The sequence below is a fragment of the Choloepus didactylus genome, chromosome 9 (assembly GCF_015220235.1).
Source record: "Choloepus didactylus isolate mChoDid1 chromosome 9, mChoDid1.pri, whole genome shotgun sequence".
Taxonomy (NCBI): domain Eukaryota; kingdom Metazoa; phylum Chordata; class Mammalia; order Pilosa; family Megalonychidae; genus Choloepus; species Choloepus didactylus.
The window spans coordinates 73,416,305-73,426,225 of record NC_051315.1 but is presented as its reverse complement, the minus strand read 5'-3'; the positions used below and the strand labels follow the sequence as shown (position 1 = coordinate 73,426,225).

The window sequence follows — 9,921 nt, the reverse complement described above, 5'->3', positions numbered from 1 at the left end:
ACTACAAAATATAACAGGAGAGCCAATTATAATTATAATACGTGCTACAAAGGAAAACAAGGAAAGGAAAAATACAGACCAGTGCTTTTGAAGCTACACTTGCAGCTCATTGGTGGATCATCAAATCAATCTAGTGAAGCTGAGACCAACATGCATTTATTTAATGGAATGGAATGGGAGAGAGGAACAGAAAAAGAAATATAAGATTTTATCACGATAAGGGTAAGTACTGTTTTAAAAATTAACACATAGAAGTATACTGGATTGAAATGAAAAACAAGTATTTCTTACTGTGGATAATGATGGGGAAAAAAGGTTTTTTGGGGTTTTTTTTTAAGTATTTTTTCCCTTTATTAGAAAAATTAAGTGGTTACAGAACAATCTTGCATAAAAAACTGTTTTTGACTTACAGTGTATTTTATCCAATATTAATATAGTCATCTCAGCTCACTTTTGTTTACTGCTTGCATGGTATATTTTTTTCTTTCCTTTCACCATCAACCTACTGGTATCTTTGACTTTAAGGTGAATCTGTCGCAGATAGTATATAGTTGGGCCACCTTTTTTATCACTCTGTCAAACTCTCCCTTTTGACCTGAGAGTTTAATTCATTTACATTTAAAGTCACTACTGATAAAACAGATCTTTCTTCTGCCATTTTACTATTTAGCCTTTGTAAGTCTTACAACATTTTTCTCCCTCACTTCCATTAAAGCCTACTTTTATATTGATTTGCTTTCTAGCATTGTACCATATTGAGTGACTTTCATTTCTATCTGGATATATTTTTCATCTGTTTTCCTTGTGGTTACCATAGGGTTAAAATTTAACATCCTTAATATGTAATAATTACATTTTGTTTGATACCAACTTAACTTCAATAACATGCACATATATTTTTCCCATGTCCCTCTTCCCCCCATCATTTTTTTACTTGATACCACTTTTATATTTCTATATTGTATGTCTGAAAGCCTAGATTTATCATTAGTTTTTAATGCATTTGCATTTTAGCACCTGTAGGAAGTAATAAGTGGAGTTACATACCAAACAACACAATACAATAATAATGGCACTTATAATTATCTAAATGGTTACGTTTACCACAGATCTTTTTTCCTTTATGCGGCTTTGTACCACTGTCTATTGTCCTTTCATTTCAGTCTGAAAAACTGAAATGCCCTCTAGTATTGTTGCTGGGCAGTGGTGATGTATGCCCTCAGCTTTTGTTTATCTGAGAGTATGTTACTCTCTTCCTCTTCTAAAAATATAAAATCCTTGGCTAGTAGTTTTTTTTCTCCCTCAGCACTTTTAAGTATTTCAACCCACTGTCTTCTTGCCTCCATGGTTTCTGACGAGAAATTGAGCCTTAATCTTTTTGGGATTCCCTTCTACATAACACATTGCTTTTGTCTTGCAGCTTTCAGAACTCTTTCCTTGTCCTTTGCATTTGATAGTGTAATCAATATATGATGAGGAGTGTTTTTCTTCATGTTTATATCCTCTTTGGTGTTTTCTGAGCCTTTTGGATGTGCATATTCATGTCTTTTGCTAAGTTTGGGAAGTTCTCTGTCATTATTTCTTTGACTACTCTTTCTTCCCCTTTCTCTCCTTTGTCTCTTTCTGGGACTCCCATAATATGTATATTGGTGCACTTGGTGTCCCACAGCTGTCTTCAACTATTTTCTCTTTTAATATCTATATTTCCTTTCTGCTTCTCAGCCTGACTCATTTCAAGGGTTTTATCTTCAAGTTCACTGGTTCTTTCTTATGCCAGCTCCATTCTGCTCTTGAAACCCTCCTGGGCACTTTTCATTTCCATTATTGTGGTCACCAACTCAAGTAATACTGTTTGGTTCCTTTTTTAAATTTCTATCTCTTTTCTAAGTTTCTCATATTGCTTATTCATCATTTTCTTGGTATCCTTTAGTTCTTTCTTTGTACTTTCCTTCATATCCTTAAGCATTTTTAAGATCTTTTTTTAAAAAAGGATTTGTTTGGTATATCCACCTTCTTGTCTCCTTCATTGGTGTTTTCTGTATCTTTATCCTCTTCCTTGGGAAAGGCCATGATTCCCTGTTTCTTCATTTGTCTTGTAGTCTTTTGTTGCACACTGTACACTTTAATATTTCATAATTTTAACTCTGGGATTTACTCCCTGGGATGTCTGTTTCCTGGTGATAATACAGAGATATTTTTGAGCCTCAGCCCTCCTATCAGGAAGGTCTGCCCAAGGAGAATGCACTAAGCAGGGTTTCCATGTCTTGCTGGGCCTCTGCCTTGTCCTGGGCTTTTGCTTTTTAAGTATTTTGGAGTTCCCCTGTTTACAGGAGTTTGGTTGTCTCCTCTATTTCCTGAGGGACAAACCTTCTTCTTCTGAGTATGTGAGGCCAGCAGGCCTTTGTCCCATACTGTCTGCCTTACAGTTTTTTACACTCCTTTCATTGTCTCATGCTGCTTTTGCCTGACGGACAAATTCTAGGAGGAGGGACACCTGGGGGAGGACTTTCCCAATTCAGTCATTCCCAGCCAAATCAGGGCCAAAGTGCCCTGTGGAAGAGGTCAGGAAGGGCACCAAAAGCTTCTCCAATGGCTTCCCAAAGCTGAGCTTTCCTGGTTGGCCCTGCAAATGTAGGCTTTCAGCTGACTTTCCCCAGCAGCCATGAGTATGCCTGCATCTTTCAATCTCCAGGCCTCCATCCCTGTCTAGGGAGGGCGGAAATATGGCTATCACTGCCTTTATCATGCAGGATTGAAACAGGGGCTGCCACCACCTTTGTCTAGGGCAGGCTGAAACAATAACAAGCAGCATAGCATTTGTATAGAGATGAAGTCCTTTAGTCAAGGAGGCTTTGCAAATAGGTGCTCAATTCTTTACAGTCTAATATATAAATTGAGAATTTTCAGCCCTTTTAGACTGTATCCTTCCATTATAAATGATTTTCTACATTGCTTTCACAGTATTCTCAGCAGTACAGTGATCCATTTTTAGACACAGAGCAGAGAAACTGGCTTCCTTCCAGATGACTCCTAAGTTAATGATACATCAACGATAATCAGAATAAACTAAACTGAAAGATTCAGTGTTCACTTACAACACAGTCTGCCTGTTGCCTTTATTGCAAGTGGCACAATGGCTCAAATATGAAAATGCCACTGATAGATGACACCCTTGTGTTCATTCACTTTGAGCTTTGTTTGCTACTAGAATTTCATTACAACTGACATCCATCGAGGAATATAAAAACATCCATGCTCCCCTTAGTCATTCAAGCACAAAATGAGTTTCAACAAAACACAGAGGAATCCAAGAATCTGCATCATCCAGAAAGTCGCCTTGAAAAGAAGCCTTAGCTTCTATTAGAACAAAATGTTATCCAAGTTAAGAGGAAAGCTGAAAATGTGTACACTGCAGTTGAGAACTTAGTTTGACTTGTCATATTTTCCCTGTGCTCATAAAATGTAATTTCAAAGACATAAAAATATGTTGAATAAAACACAGAAAATGTTTTCACTTATGTTAGAAGATGGGATCAAGTGAGGTACGAATTAACCCCAAATTAGAAAAAAAAATAAATTTTTCAAGTTTTCTGAAAATAATTTCTTGTCAATCTTAAACAAAAAGTCAAGGAAAGTAATGACATAACATAAAGAAAAGAAAACTGTAGGAAAGAAAAATATGAAGAGCTGTGTTCTAATGGACTAGATATTTGCATTGTAGAGCCTTGATGCTAAATATGACTATGAATGAATGTCTGTCTCAGGTCAGTAAATTCCCTCCATTCCTCAGACTAAATCCCAACCCACACCAGCCATCTTCCGAAGACATTTAATGATACTAAAAGAGTATGAACCCAATGTTGTTATCAAAAAATAACTAAACTTACTCTCTCACCAAGGTTCCAAAACTGCATCTTAGGACGGGCCGAGACTTCGCCACCAAGCTGGGAACCAAGGAGATGGCTGAGACTGATCCTAAGACCACGCAGGATCTCACCTCAGTGGTGCAGACCCTCCTGCAACAGATGCAAGACAAATTTCAGACTATGTCTGACCAGATCATTAGAAGAGTTGATGACATGAGTAGTCGCATTGATGATCTGGAGAAAAACATTGCAGACCTCATGACAGGCTGGGGTGGAGGAACTAGAAGGTGAAAACAAGATACCTGCCACACAGAAAAGTTGAAGGTTGCTAATTTACAATGAAATCTGGAACACCATTTTTACAAGCCAAGAGAAGACCGAATGGCTTTTTGCAACTACTGTGTGTACACAGGTTTTATATTATAAAGTATGCATTCTTATCATGTACTATATTATTATTCAAAGTGATCTTTTTCCCCATTTTCTTGAACATGGTAACTTCACAGCTTGGGCCATGGTCAATCATACTATTAAATATTAAGCACTAATACTCTGGCAGTTCCTGTATAATACTGTCAAATATTTTAGCGTACTTTTGTGATGTCACTTTTTTCTGTCATTCCTTTTGTAGTAGTTGCTGTTTGATAAAAATTGCAGTGTAATTTAGTCAAATAGTAAATCCTTGAATTATAAGTGGATTTTGTGAAGTTAGACATTTGAAGAGCTTAGGTTTTTTAATTTTTAGCACAAAGTGACTATTGAACTAACACCAAATAGTATGTTGGCAGTATTTTTCAACTTGACCAAAAAAGGTTTAAAAATTGTTTATTCAGAAGTATTTGGCACTACTGTGTTACCAAAACTCAGAATCAAACCACAGATCTATTTCTGTTTTTTCCTAAGTCCCTGAGATCAGATGCTAAAGTTGATGAAAAGTAACTGTTGCCACTTTAGTGTATTAGAATTGCTAAATATGGAAAATAACAGAAGAGCCCAGTGGAATGGAAGGTTAGAGTTTTGCATGAGATTCTAATACAGTAGAACCCTACAATGTGCATCTGCACTGCTAACCACAGTCTGGCAGGATTCTAAAATTCAGTTACTCCATCTTTTCTTTGAGTTACTGGATAGAAAAAGAAACAGTCAAGGGAAAGAAATAACATTAAGTCTGTGCCAGTTACTTGGCTGAAAAATGACCCATGAATTTGGTGAAGCAGGATGAGGTCTTAAGAATTACTATTTTACTTAAACAATTTCTTAGCTAAATTCTTTCAGAGTAGTAACTTTATATTGATCATAGAAGCCCGGAGTAAAAATCCTTGCCATTCAAAAGTTAGTGTCAGGCATGCTAAGCTTAGAGGCTAGTATTGATGGCATCAGAGGGGACTCCTGTGATTGTCACAGCAGACTGGCTTTATATAACAAAAATTTGAAAAATTTAAAAAGTTGAGGAATAGTATAGTACTTGACAGAGGAAAATGCTTAATGAACACTGTATGCTTTTTTTATTGTTTCCTATATTACCAGTCTTCATTGTTTGTATTACAAGTGTATAATAATATTAAGAAATAATGTGTCCTATTTATAAGTCATGGGAACAAAGAAGTACAATCCTTCAGAAATAAAATGGATTAATGGCTGTTATTCTCCAGCTGCACAAATGACTTTGAGCAGGCTGGTGGGTAGTGCTGCAAGGTCCTCACCATCCATACTAGGTAAGGCCAGGTGATACCTGGGGGCAGGATGCTTTCAAGCCTAGTAAATGGCAAATGGAAATTATCTCACCTGTTGCTGTTGTAGGAGAGTCTGGATTTAGTTAGGAGTTGGCTTCTGTAAGTAACCGGGGAGAAAGATTTCCAAGGCAGTCTCTCCATCCAAAATGTCTGCCATGAATAAAAGTGTGCCCGAAATTCAAAAAAAAAAAAAACACAAAAACCTGCATCTTAGTATGTAAAGAACAGCTGATCACTGTTAGAACAAAATAAAGATATATTATCTTATTTATCATTTACTAAGCATCAGGAAGATTTTGGGAAAAATATTAAACAATTTGTCTATTATTTTTGGAATCCTTTTGCCAATAAATATATTCTAAAGAAACAATGGGGAAAATGGGGAAAATGGGTGCCAAATTGCCTCAGTGTAGAGCACACTTCTACTCAGTTTAAAGTAGAAGATTTCTCATTAGCCTAGAGCCTCTTGCATCCAATTAACCCTTTCCTCTTACCCCCAAGATTCACTCCAGGCCTGACTTGAACTCTAAACTGTACCTATAGAACAATTAAAGGTTTCTGGATTCATAGGTGGTTATAATGAACTAAGTATCTGGAATCAATCATGTTGAGCACTGAATAGAAGCATACTAAAGGCTGCTTAAATAACTCAAGGGACAGTCTACAAAACTCAGGCCTGGGCTTTCTTTTCTGGTAGTATAGCGATCCCTTAAATTGTCAATGCAATTAAACAAAAGCATGCAAAATACACAGTCAATCAGATATTATTTCTACATATGTGAGGCACTAAGAATATGAAAGATGAAGATTCTAAGCCTCCATTAATTTCAAAGACGTTTGAATTTATTTAGAAATGACATTTTATATTTTAGAATCTCAAGTTCAAAATTCTTTAGACTTACTGAAACCAAGAAGATGGCAGCATAGATAGGAGTGTAAGTTAGTTAGTCCCCCTGGAACAACTAATAAACAACCAGAAAGAACTAGTAAATAATCTGGAATAACTGCTGGGGCACAACCGTGACTGTCCACACATCATACACCAACCTGGATTGGGAGGAATGCCCGAGACCACAGCATAAAATCTGTAAGTAAAAACTGTGGATCCAAGCTGGGAGCCCCCACTCCCCATGGCAGCCCAAACTACAAAACTCACTGTGGTAGAAAGCAGCACTCTCTGAATAACCAAATAGACCTCAGTCCAGCTCCAACTGGTGTTTTAATTAACAAATGTGGACTACTCAATGCAAGCTACAAATCCAAAACAAGCAGACAGAGGCTTTTAGTGATGACTGACCTTAAAGAGCCAGAAGACCTCTCTGTCCTGGGAGAGGGAGCCAAGAAGACCAGGTGCTATCTCTGGCCAATGAGTGAAACTGGGGGGCTGTGTACAGGCTCTGAAAAGGGGCTTTCTGTCCCTTTCTCTCTCTCTTAGCCTGAGGGGCTCAGGAGAGAGCCACAGCCATTTTCAGTTTGCAGCACTCTGACCAGACAGGGGTGGAGATAACAGAGTCACAGAGACAAAGAACCTATTTAAATGCAGATGATAACTCCCTAGGAGGTGTATCTTCCCTAAGAGGAAGGAGGTGGTGCCCAGCTCTACTACCTGCCTTCCATTCAGAACCACACCCCAGAGCCTGGGGGAAGACAGCCAAAACAGAAATTAAGGGGGCCACACCTCCTTACACCAGTCAGGAGCGACAGGCTGACAGGCGCCACCTGCAGGCAGGTTAATAAAAGCACAGCAACTAGAGGCCTCAAAGGGTGTGTCAACCTTCTAAGACACACCCTCAGGGAAACCTGATGCTGAGTATTTCCTCATTCTGAGACCTGAACTTGTTCTGGTCTGGGAAAACCTGATTGGGGTAACCAAGGAAACCAGATGCCTAGACAACAGAAAACTACAACCTACACTAAGAAAAACGAAGTTACTGCCGAGTCAAAAGAACAAACTTACATTTCAACTGAGATACAGGAATTGAAACAACTAATGCTAAATCAATTCAACAAGTTTAGGAAAGATACAGCAAAAGAGACGACAGGTATAATGAAAACACTGGGCATACATAAGGTAGAAATCGAAAGTTTGAGAAAACTGGCAGAATCTATGGAAATGAAAGGCACAACACAAGAGATGAAAGACACAATGGAGACATACAATAGCAGATCTCAAGACGCAGAAGAAAACACTCAGGAACTGGAGAACAAGACATCTGAAATCCTATACACAAAAGAACAGATGGGGAAAACAATGGAAAAATATGAGCAACGTCTCAGGGAATTGAATGACAACATGAAATGCAAGAAAGTACATGTCATGGGTGTCCCAGAAAAAGAAGAGAAGGGCAAAGGGGCAGAAGCAATAATAGAGGAAATAATCAATGAAAATTTCCCATCTCTTATGAAAATACATAAAATTACAGATCCAAGAACCGCAGCGTACCCCAAACAGAATAAATTTGAATCAGCCTATGCCAAGACACTTAATAATCAGATCATCAAATGTCAAGAACAAAGAGAGAATCCTGAAAGCAACAAGAGAAAAACGATCCATCACATACAAAGGAAGCTTGATAAGAGTATGTGCGGATTTCTTAGTAGAAACCATGGAGGCAAGAAGGAAGTGGTGTGATACATTTAAGATACTGAAAGAGAAAAACCGCCAACCAAGAATCCTATATCCAGCAAAACTGTCCTTCAAATATGAGGGATAGTTTAAAATATTCTCCAACAAACAATGAAAGAGTCTGTGAACAAGACACCTGCTCTACAGGAAATACTAAAGGAAGCACTACAGACAGATAGGAAGAAACAGGGGTGAGAGGTTTGGAACACAGTTTTGGGTGATGGTAGCACAGCAATGTAAGTACATTGAACAAAGATGACTGTGAGCATGGTTGAAAGAGGAAGGCTGGGACCATGTGGGACACCAGAAGGAAAGAGGAAAGATAAAGACTGGGACTGTGTAACTCAGTGAAATCTAAAGTGATCAACAATTGTGATAAAATGTACAAATATGTTTTTACATGAAGGAGAACAAATGAATGTCAACCTTGAAAACTGTTAAAAATAGAGTGGTATTGGGGGAAAAATACAATGAATGCAAACTACAGACTATAGCTAACAGAAACATTGTATTATGATTCCTTTAATGTAACAAAAGTAACATACCAAAGCTAAATGAATATAAAAGGGGGACGTAAGGGAGGGGTATGGGACTCTTGGCATTGGTGATTATTCTACTTTAGTTTAATTCTATCTTTCCTTTTGTTGTTTCCTAGCTGTCATGTTCTGTTTTTTCTCTTTCTTTTTTCTTTTTCTTTTGTCTCTCTGCCCTCTATGACTCTTCCCCGCTTCTTTGAGGAAGAAATGGAGATGTCTTTATATAGATAGTGGTGAGGGTGGTGAATACATGAATACATGACTATACAGGACACCATCGATTGTTTACTTAGGATGGAATGTATGGTGTGGGAACAAAACTGTCTTTAAAAAAATGGGTTGATGAAGAAAACTTGAGGGCACTACATTGAGTGAAATAAGGCAGACACATAAGGACAAATATTGCAGGGTCTCACCCATATGAACTAATTATAATACATAAACTCATAGACATAAAAGATAAGTTACCAGGATATAGAACGAGGCTAAAGAATGGGGAGCACTTGTTTATTATGAGCAGTATATTCAACTAGGTTGAACTTAAATGTTTAGAAATGGACAGAGGTGATGGTAGCACATTGTGAGAATAACTAACAGTGCTGAATGGTGTGTGAATGTGGTAGAAAGGATAAGCTCAGAGTTACGCATGTCACCAGAAGGAAAGCTGGAGGTTAAAAGATGGGAATGTATAAAACAGTGAATCTTGTGGTGGACAATTTCCTTGATCAACTGTACAAATATGAGAAATCCCTCTCATGAACTAGAAAAAATGCATGATGCTATAACTAGAAGTTAATAATAAAGGGGCATATAGGGAAAAATATACACCTATTGCAAACTATATAATACAGTTAGTAGTATTTTAACATCCTTTCATCAACAGTAACAAATGTACTATACCAATACTATGCGTCAATAATGGAGAGGGAGGTGGTTAGGGGTATTGGGAGGATTTGAGTTTCCTTTTTTTGTCTTTATTTATTTGCTGGAGTAATGAAAATGTTCTAAAAATTGAAAAAAAATTAATTGTGATGGATGCACAGCTGTATGATGGTACTGTGGGCAACTGACTGTATACTTTGTATCTTTGGATAATTGTATGGTATGTGAACAATCTCAATTAAAATAATAATAATAAATTTTGAAAAATAAAAAATTCT

The 9,921-nt window shown here is 37.4% G+C and overlaps 1 pseudogene; it reads left to right on the top strand.

Annotated features, from left to right (window-relative positions):
- Positions 1 to 3,959: 3,959 nt before the first annotated feature.
- Positions 3,960 to 4,188, top strand: LOC119544324 (annotated as a pseudogene).
- Positions 4,189 to 9,921: the final 5,733 nt, after the last annotated feature.